At 36.0% G+C, this 17,546-nt stretch overlaps 1 protein-coding gene across 1 annotated transcript in view; it reads right to left on the minus strand.

The window, feature by feature from the left end:
• PCSK2 (proprotein convertase subtilisin/kexin type 2) overlaps nucleotides 1–17,546 on the minus strand; it is a 363,148-nt gene that overhangs the window by 239,870 nt on the left and 105,732 nt on the right. The gene's annotated exons all lie outside the window — the stretch shown is intronic.

The raw sequence follows: 17,546 nt of genomic DNA on the forward strand, positions 1-17,546 counted from the left end.
ATACACGACACATGTGTCTTCTCTACTAATTCTTTAATATTAGAAAAAGTGCATTATGCTGTTTTAATCCCCACAGTAGCACTTAATTTGGGAGGAGCTGTCTGAGATACTCAGATTTCTCATCATATTCCCATGTTGGTTTTCAGTAATATTCAAGAGAGACCTTTGGCCAATACACCATTGGAGCCATCTAAAAGGCAGTAGAAATTTTACCAACTGAACAATGGATATTGTTCCATGGAAATATTCCATGGAAAACAGAAAAAAATTAAGACAGTAATTAAGGGATTATACATCGTATATTCTGTTGAGGAAAAGACCAGTTCTAATGTACATCTTTTAAAGTAAAATCAAGTGAAAGAATGATATATAATACTTAAAAAGGAAGAAAGATCTAAAGTTAAAAAGTGGGTGTATTTTGAGATTATACTGCTCCCCTCAAATTGGTGCTCCTAACCTTTAAATGAGTTTTGACTCAGGCAATCAGCTAGTATTTAATGAGTTTATTATGTATTTTTTCACCTGCAGATGAAAATTGCTGATATATAGTTTTCCTCTTCATGGAATTTGCAGTCCAGTTAAGAACCAATTATTTTTAAAGAACATAAGCACCCCTATGTTCATTGCAGTGCTATTTATAATCACCAAGATATAGACGCATCTCAAGTGTCCATCAGTACATGGGTGGATAAGACAACTATATAATATTTACACAATGGAATACTACTTGTCCATAAAAAGAGGAAAATTTTATCCTTTGCAACAGTATGGATGGACCTGGAGAACATTATGCTAAGTAAAATAAGTCAGCCAGTGAAAGACAAATACTATATGATTTCACTCATATGTGGAATCCAATGAACAGACTGAACTAACAAGGAAAATGGGGACAGACTCATAGATGGAGAGCAGGATGACAGCTAGGTGTAGTGGGGAGGGAGGTTAAGGGGTGGAGGGATTGAGCAAAAGGGGAAAGCCACTTGTGGACATGGACAACAGTATGGTGATTGCTGGGGAGGAGGGGATTATAAGGGGACTAAAAGGTAATTGGAAAAAATACAATAAAGATAAAGAAAGAACCAATTATTCTTTTATGCATTCACTCAGAAATAGGATATTGATTTAAACATACACAATTACCTATGATTCCATTAAAAAAATTTACTGACCATTTGTGTTTAAGGCACTATATTAGACACTAAAGAATGAAATAGTCACAGACCTGCCTTTATGAGGTTCACAGTCAAGTGCAGGAGATTTGTAACTGATAATATTATGCATCATATTTTTGACTTCTGGTTAAATATAATAAATTATACACACATGCCTGTCCCTGCTTTCTCTGTAAACTTCACTAAAATGAATAAGGGAATAAAAAAGATGCAACTCATAGGAGAAATAAAGTAGGATTATAATTATAGCAGATGAATGATATAAACAGGAAATAAGCTGGAAAGTAAATTTTCAAGATGTAATTGACTTATTAGAACCAATAAATGAATTCAGCAAAGTTGGAGGATACAAAATCAGCATACAAAACTGATTTGGGTATCTATACACAAACAACAACAAACAATTTGAAAAAAATAAGAAAATCTCATTTACAATAGCACCAGAAAGCAAAATACTTAGCAATAAATTTAACCAAAGAGTTGAGAGTCTTGTACACTGGAAACTACAAAATATTGCTGAAATAAATTAAATAATACACAAATTAATAGAAAGACATCCCATGTTTATTGATCAGAAGACTTAATATTGTTAAAATGGTCATATTACCTAAAGCAATCTACCAATTTAATGCAATTTCAAAAAACAAACAAGGACTTTTTTTATGGAAATAGAAAATACAATTGTAAAATTTATGTGGAACTATAAAGGGCTCCAAAACAATTTTAAGGGGAAAAAAAGCTGGAAATGCACACTTCTTGATTTTAAAACTTACTACAAAGTTACAGTAATCAAAACTATATGGTAGAGGAATAAAGACAGATACATAGACTAATGAAATGGAATAGAAATCCTAAATGTATAATAACCAGTGTTGTCAAGGATGTGGCAAAAAGGGAACACCAGTACACTGTTGGTAGGAATAAAAATGGGAACATCCATTATGGAAAACAATAGAAAGTTTTCTCAAAAAATTAAAAATAGAAGTACCATACAATCCAGCAACCCACTTCTGGGTATTTACACAGAAAAATTAAAATTAGGTTCTTAATGAAATACTTGCATGCTATGTTCATTGCAACTTTATTCACAATAGCCAAGAGGTAGACACAACCTAAATGACCATTGAGAGATTAGTGGGTAAAGAAAATGTGGTACACACATACAATGGGATATTATTCAATCACAAAAAAGGAAATATTATTGTATTCTACAACCTGGATGAACCTTGAGGATATTATGCTAAGCAAAATCAACCACTCACAGAAGGGAAAATGCTGCATGATTCCACTTGTATGTATGAGGTACCTAAGGTAGCCAAACTCATAGTAGCAGAAAGTAGAAGGGTAGTTGTCAGTACCTCCAGGGATGGGGAAATAATAGTTCCTGTTCAATGAATGTGGAGTCTAAGTTACACAGGATGAAAAAATTATAGAGATCTGCTGAACAATATTTATGCTTACAGTTAACAATACTGTATTGCATACTTTAAAATATGTTAATAGGGTAGATTTCATGTTATATATTATTTACTACACAAAAATAATGTCATTGATTTAGTTATACTAGGAAGCTGGAACATAAGTGCATGTCAAGGGGTAAGTCAACAAGATGTAAGCTGATTTAGACTGTGGCATCTCAGAATAATTAAAAAATTAGAGGCACCAACTGCATAAAAAGGCAGGAGAGGGTTTAAAAAGTTGTATGAAGAATAATCAGTGTAATTATTTGGGAAGTTGAGCCAGAAAGTTTCCATATTGGAGACAAAAAGCACACCAAGGATTGGGAATAGATTTCATATTAAAAGTGGGGATTAATTGAAATGGCCTCACTATCTAAGATTAGATTCCAGAGCACAAGTAGCCAGACTTTTCTCTCCAGACTGGATGTAGGTTTATTCTTCTTTGAAAAACTGACATGCCCAAGAGGTAAGATCTACAGTTATCTGGGGGGAGTACCAAACAATTGGCTGTTCTCTACTAATGCAAACAGGAGTTCTAAAAGGTTTTTAAATATAAATGGACAGATAAAGATCATAGGTATTTGAGAAAATACTGTAAAATAAAAAATTAGGTAAATAAACACTAACAAATCATAAAATAGTGAACTTAGGAAAAAACAATGTGGAGAGCAGAACAACCTTTAAATGATCAAAAAAAATATTTAGAGAAAATAGTACCTCAGTCAAACAAGAACATGACGCTAGAAGAACAAAAAAGAGGTGTTACATTAAAAAATACATATATACACACATATGGCACATGTATGTATATATGTATGTATGTATTAGAAAATCTCCCCAAAACAGAGCAGAAGGACAAATAATGTGAAAAGCCAAAAGGGAAAACTAAGAAAGCTATAAGATTGGATTTGCATTGAATCTATAAATTGCTTTGGATAGTATGGACATTTTGATTATGTTAATTCTTCCAATCCATGAAGATGGTATATGTTTCCATTTGTTTGTGTCTTCTTTAATTTCTTTTTTCAGTGTTGTATAGTTTTCTGAGTAGAGGTCTTTTACCTTCTTGGTTAGGTTTATTCCTAGGTACTTTATTTTTTTTCCACTGCTGGGATTATACCCTAAGAATCCTGAAACACCTATCCAAAAGAACCTATGCACCCCAATGTTCATAGCAGCACAATTTACAATAGCCAAGTGCTGGAAACAACCTAAATGAGTGGATTACATTTACACAATGTAATACTATTATGCAAGAGAAAGAAAGAAGGAGCTCTTATCATTTGTGACAGCATGGATGAATCTGGAGAGCATTATGCTAGGTGAAATAAGCCAGCTGGAGAAAGACAAATACCATATGATCTCATACATAAGTGGAACCTAACCAACAAAACAAATGAGCAAGAAAATTAGAACCAGAGACCTTGAAATAGAGAACAAAATGAAAGTAACTAGAAGGGAGGGGTGAGGAAGATAACAGGGGAACAAAGAGAAAGAGTAATCAAGGAACGTGTATAAAGGACCCATGGACTAAGCCAAAAGAGGATAGGATCAAGGGTGGGAGGTGGGGATGGGTGGTGTGGGGAAGAGTGGTGGTGGTGGGGTGGAGATATCTGTATTTGAACAACAGTAAAAAAATAAAATGAATATACATTACTTAAAAAAGAAAAAGAAAATGAAAGAAAACTGAAAGATCAATTTTGTCTTTTACCCAACAGCTAACTGATAGTTCTCTAGAAAATAGAGAACACAGAAAGAAGTAATCAAAATAATAATAATACAAAAAAGTTCCAGAAGTGGAGGGCACATGTCTCCAAGTTGAAGGGGCTCACCATGTGTCAAACAAGAATCAGAATGATTATCAGACCCTCAACAGCACTACTATAAGCAAAGATATAACAGTGACAATTTGGAGAGATGTTCATTTCCAATACAATAATGTCTAACAATAATCTCTAACCAGCCAAACTATTAGTGAAGTTGAATGCAGAATAAAAGTCTTAAAAGTATTATGCCCCATGAGGGACATTCTCCACCAGAATAAGAGAGTAAACTGAGGAAAATAAATATATAAGATCTGGGAAAGAGGAATTCAATACCACACAGATAAAGGGAATTTCTGGAATGATGGTGAAGGAAGTCCTAGTATTAGAGGTGTGAGCTGGTCCAGAGAGCAACGACTACATAGTGAAGCCAAGAGATAGTGGCTCCACCGAGGCTCACTCAACTAAATAAAGGAATTGATCATTTAATCACAACTGTCTGACTATATTGAGAGGGGCTAGAAAACTGCTGAACAGTGTAGGGAGAAAATTAGACATAGGAACATAGGAAATTAAGAAGTTAAAAAAAAAGGCAATTATAAACTCCAGAGTGGAAAAAAACTGTTTGGTAAGGAAGAGGCAACTGGCTTAAGTAGCTAAACTGTGAATAATATTTAAATACTCAAATAATATAAAAACTGAATATTAATTTAGCCCCATATTGTGATATAACCATAAAAGCCAGAAGAAATATAAATATTGTGTCTGTTGCACTTGAGAAAGTTAAATCCTCATCATACATAAAAGATAACCAGTAGACTACATCTGAAATGAAAAACACAAATCAATGTATTTTAGTATACACATTATTTAAAATGTGGAGTTAATATGACAGACATGAGATTTGGGAGAGGTGTTACAAAAGCTTGCTGTCTGTAATGTTAAGTCTTGCATTTAATTTTAAAAATTGTATTATTTTGAGGAAATCACAGTGAAAATAAGACCACCTACCTGTAACAAAATGTGATGTGTTTATGATATATGTGTAAAATTATAAAAGGACAACAGTAAATTAAAGTGCTAACACAGGTAAGTTTCCAGAGATCAATGTCAGTCACTATGTAATGATATGCTAGAGAATAAAATATAATAATCATGACTATCATCTTTTGATCACTTATCTTAACACCAGTTCATTTAATGCTCACATCCACTCTTGAGATAGATTCTATTATTATTAGCCACATTTTATAGATGAGATTATGAGAAACTAAGTAACTAATTTAAATTTACACAGTTGAAAAATGGAGTGGTGGACCTGAGATACAGATTTATGCAATCCTCATCAAAATCCCAATGTCAATTTTTAAAGAAATAGAGCAAAAAAATCAGATTTGTTCCTGAAAACCCTTCCCCTTCCCCCCCACTATGCCCTCCCACCTCCCCTCTGGTTACTGTCATTGGAGAAAACCAAAGAGTGGGGTGGGATCAAGGGAAGGAGTTGGGAATGGCTGAAGTTGGGGAGAGTGGTGTGTGTGTGGGGGGTAGAAATGCAGACAACTGTACTTGAACAAAATAAAAAATAGAGGGAACAATAAAAAATATAAAATATCTAAACTTTATTGACCATTTGATATGGTGGACTTCAAAATATTGAAACAGACTACATATCTGGAATAAATCCTCTTGGTGATGGTATGTAATTCCATTTATATTATATTTATAATTGTTTTACAAGGATGATGGATTCAATTTACTAATGTTTTATTGAAGATCATACATCTAAGTTCATGAGAAAAAAAATCAGATTTGTATGGAACCCCTAAAGACCCTGAATAGTCAAAACAATACTGAAAAAAAAAAAAAGATCGAAGCCAGAAGTATTACAATACCTGACTTCAAATTATATTACAGAGCTATAATAATCAAAACAGCATAATGTTGACAGAAAAATAGACACACTGACCAATGGAACAAAATTGAGAGCCCAGAAATAAGATAACAGGCATATACGGGCACAGAATTTTTGACAAAGGAGCCAAAACACACAATGGAAAAAAGAAAACCTCTTCAATAAATGGTGCTGGGAAAGTTGTAAAGCCACAATGAAACTAGATTATACCTCATTCCTTTGCACAAAAATTAATTCAAAATGGATCAAAGACCTAAATATAAGATTTGAACATAGAAGAAAACATAGGTACTAAACTTATGGACCTTGGTTGCAGAGAACATTTTATGAATTTGACCCCAAAGGCAAAGGAAGTAAAGGCAAAAATAAAAGAATGGGACTATATCAAACTAAAAGCTTCTGTAGAGCAAAAGAAACTGATGACAAAATAAAAATACAATCAACCAAACCAGAGATGATATTTGCAAATAATTCTGACAAGGGGTTAGTATCCAAAATATATAAAGAATCATACAACTCAATACCAAGCAAATAATCCAGTTAAAAAGTGGGCAGAGGACCTGAACAGACACCTCTCCCAAGAAGACATACAAACAGCCAACACTTTTATGAAAAGATGTTCAACTTCACTAGCTATTAGGGAAATGCAAATTAAAACTATAATGAGATACCACCTCATACCTGTTATAATGGCTATTATCAATAAGACGAATAATAACAATTGTTGGAGAGATTGTGGAGAAAAAGAACCCTCATTCATTGCTGACCAAAGTGTAAAATGGTTCAGCCACTGTGGAAAACAATGTGAGGGCTCCTCAAAAAATTAAGAAGAGTTACCACATGAGCCCACAATTCTTCTTCTGGGTATCTACCTGAAAAACTTGAAAACATTTATTCCAAAGATATATGCACCCCTATGTTCATTGCAGTATTATTTATAGTGGCCAACACATGGAGACAACAAAGTGCCCTTTGATAGGGGATTTGATAAAGAATGTAGTGATTGCAGGGGGAGAGAGAGTATAAGGAGACTAACTGGTAATGGAAAAATACAATAAAAATTTTTAAAAAGGAAAAGATGAAATACTGCCATTTGCAACAACATAGATGGATCTTGAGAATATTATTTTAAATGAAAAAAGTCAGTTAGAAAAAAGCTGGAAGATGGTGGTGAGGTAGGTGGGAGTGGAACCCAGCTCTCCCTGAGCCCAGTTAGAACAGCTAGCTGATCTGAGGAACAGAATGAACAGCCAACAGAATCCCAGCTTATATGAAGTTTGGAGGCAAAAAATTGCAGAGGACATTGAAAAACAGGTAGTGAGGAGAGTGCACTTGGACGGTAAGGTCCCTGGGATCTGCACTGGGACCAAGGCTGCTGAACCCCTGGCCTGGGCACCTGATTCATGATATGGGAGGAGAGTTAGATCACCAGCTCCCTCCCCTATGAGAGCAGGAAGGGCAGCCTGGCAGCAGGAGGGATCTGGATGCTGGAAGTTGCTGGGGGAAATAGAGAAGAAGGGGGAGACACACAGAGATGGTACACATTCACTGGGACTGTGAACACTGGCATCAGAGAAACTGGGGTGCCAGACAACACCTGGAGAAGGGAGGAATTGGGCCATGTCAGACCCTGACTCAGTCTCCGGATTGGTTGGAAAGTAGGGCTGTGTGAAAAGTCATTCACTTGTTGGGAACTGTGGGCAGCTGCTTTGTATGGAACTCTCCAGCAGTGGCTAGTGTGCCCTGAGGGAGATTTCAGCTGTGCATACCCAGAGTGAGTGGCTGAGGGGAACTGTGTGCCCTACCTGGCACTGTGTAACCAGAGACAGGAGCTGAGGGAACCGTTTGCCCCACTTGTTTTGGGCTCCATGCTGTAGATTAACTCATGCTGTGAGCAGCTGAGTGGCTGATTTGAGCCTGGCAGCTCACAGAAGACCTGGGCTGGAAGCCAGGAAACTAAACATTGCTACCTAGACCTGGTACCCATCCTGTCAAAGACAAAGGAAGGGAGAAAAGTGAAGCCCAGCCCACCAATTCCCATAGCATTTAGGAAGACCAGCAGAACTCACTGAAAAGGTTTAAACTCAGCAGGAGGTTTCTTATTATCTTTTTTTTGGGGGGGGTCCTCTCTCTTTTTTATTCCTTCCCCCATGTGAGATGATGGAGTTACAAAGGGTGCAGAGGCAGATCGAAAGGGGGAGCATGAGGCTAACCCCAGAAGCTGAGAAATTGAGACAAATAGCACTTTGCTATCCCACAGAACTGGCATTTTATTGTGTATGTGTATTATTATTATCTCATCATTATTTTATCACTTTTATTAGTATTTTTTTAATTTCTTTCCCTTATGTTTAGTTTTCCTTATTTTCCTGTTTAATTGCACTGTTTAACTGGTTTTCCTTATTCTCCCTTTATTGTACTTTAATTTTCCTTCTTTCACTTCACCCATGTTCCAATAACACACAACTCTTGATTGGGTACTTTCTATTCTGGTTATCCAAATCATATATTTCTTGTCATATTATTGTTGTTCCAGTACTATTGTAAATAATTGTTGTTCCATATATTGTATGTACTACACAGCAACCCTCCATAATCTTAGCCCACTGCACTTTAATCCTGAGCATTAGTATTGTTGTGGTTAACTCTATTCTCTCTCATACTACATGTACTTTCTGTACTTTAATCTCACTATATCTCATCATCTAAACTTGCATAAGTGCTCTGTTTTCTGGAAGCAGCTCACAATCATCCTCCCCACTAACAAGAGTCTTGTCTCTCTTTCACCTTCTATAAAAAGTGGCTAGCTGTGTGAAATATCACAGCTAATGCTATACATATTCAAAGAATCTCCTATCACTTCTCTACTTGCTGGTACTTTAAATCCCATAAAATACTCTTCTGCTGTCTTAATCCATTTTGCCTACCCCTTGCTACTGATCGCAAACAAGAATAGGTGGAAGCTGCAAACATCAGTATACCTGCTGGAGGAGAAAAAACACCAACAAAGAAACCACCAAAAGGAAAAACCTGAGTACAACAAGAGCCCACACAAACAGAAGAAAGGGCAAATCTAGAGCACCCAGACAAAGAGGTCAGAGACCACACTACTGAACCTCACAGAATTCATCCCACAGAAGTTCACCTTACAAAGACAGCTAGCAAAGTGAAACACTGGGAATCACAGAAACAAACAAAAGAGTCACCTAAAATGGGGAGACAAAAAAAAAGAACATGCAATCAAAAGGAATGGAAGACTACCCACAAACAGAGCTAAATGAAATGGGGGTAACAAACTATTGGATATAGAATTCAAATTAATGGTTATAAAGATGATCAAGGAACTCATAGATACCTGCAAGGAACTGAGTGAGAACTACATCAGTATGAAAAAGGAAATAGAAATTATAAACAAAAACAAGAATGAAATAAGCAATAAAATCTCAGAAATAAAAAAAAAAAACACATTAGAAGGAATAATTACAAGTAGGCTGGATGAAGCAGAGGATTGAATCAATGAGTTGGAGGGCAAGGTAGAAAAAAACACCCAGAGAGAACAAGAAAGGGAAAAGAGACTCAGAAAGAATGAACAGTTGTTAAGAGAGCTCTAAGATAACACGAAACATAACAATATCTGTATAATAGGGATACCAGAAGGAAAACAAGAAGAGCAAGGGATAGAAAACCTGTTTGAAAAAGTAATGATGGAAACTTCCCTAATTTGATGAGAGGAAAAGTCACACAAATCCAAGAAACACAGAGAGTCCCAATTAAGAGGAACCCAAAGAGGCCCACTTCAAGACACATCATAATTAAAATGGCAAAATTCAAAGACAAAGAGAGAATCTTACAGGCAGCAAAGAATAAATAGGAAGTAACATATGAGGGAGCCCTGATAAGGCTAGCAGCTGACTTCTCAATGGAAATGCTCCAAGCCAGAAGAGAATGGCAAGAAATATTCCAAGTAATGAAAGCCAGAGGCCTGCAACCAAGGCTACTTTGCCCAGTAAGGCTATTGATTAAAATGGAAGGCCAAATAAGGAACTTCCCCAACAAAAGAAGTCTAAAAAAATACACCTGCACCACACTAGTTATGCAAGAGATGCTAAAGAGATTGCTTTAAGAAAAGGAAGGAAAAGAGTGAGAGAGAAAAACACAGGTACAAAAAATGATAATGAATAAGTACCTATCAATAATAACCTTAAATGTAAATGGATTAAAAGCTCCAATCAAAAGACATAGAGTAGCCTAATGGATAAGAAAGCATGACCCACACATACTCTGCCTACAAGAGAACCACTTCAGAACAAAAGACCTACATAGACTGAAAACAAAGGGCTGGAAACAACTATTCCAAGCAACGGTCAGGAAAAAAAGGTGGGGTAGTGATGCTCATATCAGACAAAATAGACTTCCAAAAAAGGGCCATAAAAAGAGACCCAGAAGGTCACTTTATAATACTCAAAGGAATAATCCACCAAGAAGACATAAACATTGTAAATATATATGTACCCAACACAGGATCACCCAGATACCTAAAGAAAATCTTGGAGGACTTCAAGAAAGGTATTAACAACACCACAATTATGGTAGGGGATTTCAACACCCCACTGTCAAAAATGGACAAATCTTCCAAACAAAATATCAACAAAAATATTGTGGCATTGAATGATGTCCTAGATGAAATGAACTTAACTAATATATATATAGCCTTTCATCCCAAAGAAGCTAAATACATATTCTTTTCAAATGCACATGGGACACTTTCAAAGCTAGACCACATGATAGGACACAAAACAAGCCTGAACAAATTCCAGAAAATTGAAATCATATCAAGCATTTCCTACAACTACAAGGAACTGAAACTAGAAATCAACCTCAAGGAAAAAAATAAAAAATGCTCAAAATCATGGAGGTTGAATAGCATGCTATTAAACAATGAATGGGTAAAGAAGGAAATCAAGGAGTAAATAAAAAAAAATTCTGGAAACAAATGAAAGTGAACTCACAACAACACAAAACTTCAGGGGCACAGCGGAGGCAGTCCTGAGAGGGAAATTCATAGCGATAGAGGCGTATCTAAACAAAAACTAGAAACATCTCAAACAAACAACCTAACCTTACACCTACAAGAACGTGAAGAACAGCAACAAAGACAGCCCAGAGCAAATAGAAGGAAGGAAATAACTAAGATCAGAGCAGAATTAAATGACATGGAGACTAAAAGCACAATTCTAAGGATCAATGCATCCAGGAGCTGGTTTTTTGAAAAGATAAACAAAATCGACAAGCCTTTAAGTAGGCTCATCAAGAAAAAAAGAGACAGGACCCAAACAAACACAATCAGAAATGAAAGAGGAGAGATCACAACTGACCACAGAAATACAAAGGACTGTAGGAAATTACTACCAGGAACTATATACCAAGAAATTTGAAAACCTAGGTGAAATGGACAAATTTCTAGAAAAATATAATCTTCCAAAACTCAATGAAAAAGAAGCAGAAAGCCTGAACAGACCAATAACAGCAGATGAAATTGAAACAGTAATCAAAAAGCTTCTGACACACAAAAGCCCTGGACCAGATGGTTTCACAGGAGAATTCTACAAAGCATTTAAGGAAGAGCTAACCCCTATCTTTCACAGACTATTCCAAAAAAATCCAAGAAGATGAAAGACTCCCAAAGTCTTTTTATGAGGCCAGCATCATCCTAATCCCAAAACTGATAAAGACACAACAAAGGAAGAAAACTTCAGGCCAATATGGCTGATGAACATAGATGCGAAAATCCTCAATGAAATATTGGCAAACAGCATCCAACAATACATTAAAAAGGTCATACACCATGACCAAGTGGGATTCTTCCTAGGAATGCAAGGATGGTATGATATTCGCAAATCGATAAATGTAATACATCACATAAACAAAAGCAAACACAAAAATCACATGATCATATCAATAGATGCAGAAAAAGCATTTGATAAGGTACAGCACCCATTTATGATAAAAACATTCAGCAAAGTGGGAATAGAGGGAGCATTCCTCAACATAATAAAGGCCATATATAAGAAACCTACAGCTGCCCTGGCTGGCGTAGCTCAGTGGATTGTGGGTGGGCTGCGAAACAAAGTGTCGCAGGTTCAATTCCCAGTCAGGGTACATGCCTGGGTTGCAGGCTATAACCCCCAGCAACTGCACATTGATGTTTCTCTCTCTCTCTCTATCTCTCTCCCTTCCCTCTCTAAAAATAAATTAAAAAATAAGAAACCTACAGCCGACATCATACTCAATGGGCAAAAACTAAAAACTTTCTCACTAAGATCAGGAACAAGACAAGATTGTTCACTTTCACCACTTCTGTTCAACATAGTATTGGAAGTCCTTGCCACAGCAATCAGACAAGAAAAGGAAGTAAAAGGCATCCAAATTGGAAAAGAGGAAACAAAACTACCATTGTTTGCAGATGACATGATAGTGTACATAGAAAATCCTATAAACTCCACCAAAAAACTGCTCGATCTAATAAATAAATTTGGCAAAACAGCAGGATACAAAGTCAATATCCAGAAATCAAAAGAATTTTTGTATACCAACAATGAAACATCAGAAACAGAAATCAGGAAAAAAATTGCATTTGCTATAGCAACATGAAAAATAAAGTACATAGGAATAAATTTAACCAAGGAGGTAAAAGACCTCTACTCAGAAAACTACACAACACTGAAGAAAGAAATCAAGGAAGATACAAATAAATGGAAACACATACTCTGTTCATGGATTGGAAGAATTAACATCATCAAAATGTCCATACTACCCAAAGCAATTCAATGCAATATCTATTAAAGTACCAATGGCATATTTCACAAATATAGAACGAACACCTCAAAAATTTATATGGAACCATAAACAACCCTAAATAGCTGCAGCAATTTTGAGGAAAAAGAGCAAAGTAGGAGGGATCACAATGCCTGATATCAAATTGTATTACAAGGCCACTGTAATCAAAACAGCCTGGTACTGGCATAAGAACAGGCATATGGACCAATGGAACAGAACAGAGAGTCCAGAAATAAACCCAAGTCTCTATGGTCAATTAATACCTAACAAAGGAGGGAACAGCATAAAATGGAGCAAAAATAGCCTCTTCAACAAATGGTGTTGGGAGAGCTGGACAACTACATGTAAAAAAATGAAACTTGACCAACACCTTACACCATACACAAAAATAAATTCAAGGTGGATAAAAGATTTAAATATAAGCCATAATACCATTGAAGTCAGAGGAGAACATTGGCAGGAAAATCTCAGATATTCTACGCAGCAATATTTTTACTGATGTGTCCCCTAGAGCCAGAGGCATAAAGGAAAGAATAAACAAATGGGACCTCATCAAAATAAAAAGCTTCAGCATGGCTAATGAAAATGGCATTAAAATGAAAAGAGAACCAACCATATGGGAAAACATATTTGCCAATGTTAACTGAGACAAGGGTTTGATCTCCAAAATACACAAAGAACTCATATGACTCCACTTTATGAAGACAAGCAACCCAATTAAAAAATGGGCAAAGGACTTGAACAGACACTTCTCCAAGGAGGACATACAGAAGATCTAGAGACATATGAAAAGATGCTTAGTATTGCTAGCCATCAGAGAGATGCAACTTAAAACCACAATGAGATACCACTTCACACTGTTGAGAATGGCCATCATAAACAAAGCTACAAACAACAAATGTTGGAGAAGTGTGGAGAAAAGGGAACCCTAGTGCACTGTTGGTGGGATTGCAGACTGGTGCAATCACTATGGAAAACAGTATGGTATTTCCTCAGAAAACTAAAAATGGAATTGCCTTTTGACCTGGCAATTCCACTGCTAGGATTATACCCTAAGCATCCTGAAACACCTATCCAAAAGAACCTATGCACACTAATGTTTATAGCAGCATAATTTACAATAGCCAAGTGCTGGACGCAACCTAAGTTCCCATAAGTAAATTAATGGATCACAAAACAATGGTACATTTACACAATGGAACAGTACTCAGCAGAAAGAAAGAAGGAGCTCCTACCCTCTGTGACAGCATAGATGGAACTGGAGAGGATTGTGCTAAGTGAAATAAGCCAGGTGGTGAAGGACAAATACCATATGATCTCACCTTTAACAGGAACGTAATCAATAAAATGACCAAGTAAGCAAAGTGTAGCCAAAGACATTGAAATTGAGAACAGGCTGACAGTGTCCAGAGGGGAGAGGGGAGGGAATAATGAGGGAAAAGGGTGAAGTGTTTACAGGAACAATTATAAAGGACATATGGACAATAACAAGGGAGGGGTGGAAATGGGGCAGGGAGGTAGGGAAGGCTGGTGTGGTAGGGAGGGGTGCAGGGAAAAGGAAGAAAACTGTACATGAACAACACTAAAAAATGTTTTAAAATAATAAAAATAAATAAAATTTAAAAAATAAATAAAACTGTGAAAAAAAAGCTGAGAACCATATGATTTCACTCATATGCCAGATATAAAACAGAAACTCATAGACACAGACAGACAATGGGATGGTCGGTAGCATAGGGAAGGAGGTAGGGATGTAATAAAGGGTAAAGGGGGCCAAATATATGAATGAAAGATGATTTGACTTTGGGTGGTGGGCACCCCAATGTATTATTGTATTATTATTGTATTATTGTATTATGTATTATTGAAACATACACCTAAAACTCATTATGACCCTATAAACCAATGTCACCCCAATAAATTTGAATAAAAATACAAATGGGGGTTGCACAATTTAAAAAATCTGAATGTATTCAATGCTCATAAACTGGGCCACAAGCCTACACTGTGGACAGATAAAGCAATTACAGGAATTCAGTGATGGGCAAGAGCTCTGAATTCACCCTCTTTCTAAACCAAGCATCCCAGCAAACTGCAAATTTTCTTGTGCTTCAAAAAATTTAAATCCAATGTAATATGCTATCTAGTAAGACACTGGTTTGAATTTTAAAAATAGTTTTACTTGAAGTTATTTTAAACTCACTTTCTTCACATTTTTAGCCAAGTTATTTTTAGATTATTCAGCATGAAACTTAAAATGCTGCTCTCACTTTCCATGAACAACTTCAGTTTTCAGAGAACCTTTCTTTCTATCATTTTATTTGATTGCCACAGTAAGTCCACAAAATGAGCAGAGCTGATATCATTTATCATTTCACAGACTCGGGGAGCATTAAGGACCATAAAAGCAAAGTGGTTTTCTGTAACTTACAGTAAATAAAATACTCATAACAGAGTTGTGATTAGAACTCACAACTCCTGAGTTTTCTTTTGATTCTCTTTCTGCCACACACAGTTTCCCATGTGTCTCCTCACTTGGCATCCACTGATGTCACTGTCCTGAAAGGGATATTTTGCTTTAGTATCACTCCAAAGTTTACACTTTGAAGAAGCTCACTCTTTTAGATCTTTTTAAGATTAATTTCTTAAACTTGAAAAAACCTGCACAGGAAATAGACTCTTGACAAAGAAAATAAATTTTCATTGGTCTTCCAATAATGACATGCTATTTAAAATATGCACAAATAAAAAAATAAAATTTTATTTGGTAAAATATACCAAATAAAATATACCAAATATACCAAATAAAATATACCAATAAAATGTGTTAGCAATTCCTAATTCTTAGAGCTCTTAGAATTCTTAGGGCTAAAAATGTGAAGAAAGTGAGTTTAAAATAACTGTAAGACTAAAACAAGTTTGTAAGTTAAACATAAACTACATCACAAAATCAGTAATATCCAAATAAATAAATTGAATAAAAAGCATTACAAATATGTTATGTGCAATATCTTCAGGGTTTGGTCTGTCTGTCCATTTTAATAAGCTACATGCCATGACTCAGTTCTCCACCACTCATCCCATTTGAAATGGTGAAAAAATTTGTTTGCCTCCTGGTTATCTATTGCTGCATAATAAATGAGCCCAAAAGTTAGTGATGTAAAATAACATTTTATTTCATGGATCAATATTTTCATGGGTCAATATTTCATGGATGAGAAACTCAGAAAATATATGGCTGTGTAGCTTGTTTTGGGGGAGCAGCTGTTCGAATGGCTGGGGCTTTAAGATTCATTTCTAAGATGGTCTCTTTACTCCTGTGTCTGTTGTTTTGGTGGTCTTTGGCTTATTTCCCTTCTCACAGGATATCAGCCTGTCTATCTGGAGCTAGTAGCAGGGTATTCTCAGGGTAGTCACACTTCCTACATGGCAGTTGGGTCCCAAGAAGCAAGAGTGGAAGCCACCAGGTCAGGTAAAAGCCATACCCAGAACTGGCACAGCATCATTCCTATCACTTTCTACTGGACCAAAAATCACAAGCTTGCTCAAGTTGAAGACATTGAGAAATAGACTCTACTTATTGATAGAGGAAGGGCATCAGGTCACATTGGAGAACAGCACACATGATGGGAGATGCCAGTTTAACCATCTTAGTAAAATACAAATGTTCCAGTTTGGCACAAATGCTCTGTCCTTTTTCATTAGCCAGAGATTGACTGCATGGTAGTAACTGCTTCTAACATAATTACAAAAATGAGTGCTGAGCTTATGAGAAATTCTCAGTCCCAAGAATTACCATAAAATAGAACATGGTTTTATTCATATTTTTATTACTGTTTTGAATAAAAAATATACTGTGTAAGGGACTTATATTATTCCCCATATCCAGCTGGCCTCCCCTTCCTGAGAAAGTGGGAGCACTTCACTTCTCAGCTTCTTCACATTGAGATATGTATTGTGTCTCTTTCTGGCCAATAGATGGTGAAAAGTGATATGTGTCATTTCTAAGATAAGGAATTTAAAAGTTGGTTGAGGTTATCATGCCTCCTCCTTCTCTTTCTCTTCCAGTGTCCTGAAACCCAAATGTTAGAAGGTATCTCAAGATGGCAGACACTTTACCAACATCAATTACTGAAAGATTATTAATCAGAGCCTCTACCAATGAAGCTGTGCTGGACAAGTAGCATGAGTAAACAACAAACATTTGTGTATTAAACCATTGGGACTTGGGAGTTAATTTGTTACTGACACATAGCCTTAATTACTATTTTTATTCTTAATTAGTATTTTTGTTATTCACAACATTCTGGTAGGAAATGCAAGAATCCCAACATCACACAGTTTGAGGAACACTGTTTTAATTCACACTAAATCTTTTCATGGTGTACAGGCAGCCAAGGAG

This window comes from Phyllostomus discolor, chromosome 9 (genome assembly GCF_004126475.2).
Source record: "Phyllostomus discolor isolate MPI-MPIP mPhyDis1 chromosome 9, mPhyDis1.pri.v3, whole genome shotgun sequence".
NCBI classification, from domain to species: Eukaryota; Metazoa; Chordata; class Mammalia; order Chiroptera; family Phyllostomidae; genus Phyllostomus; species Phyllostomus discolor.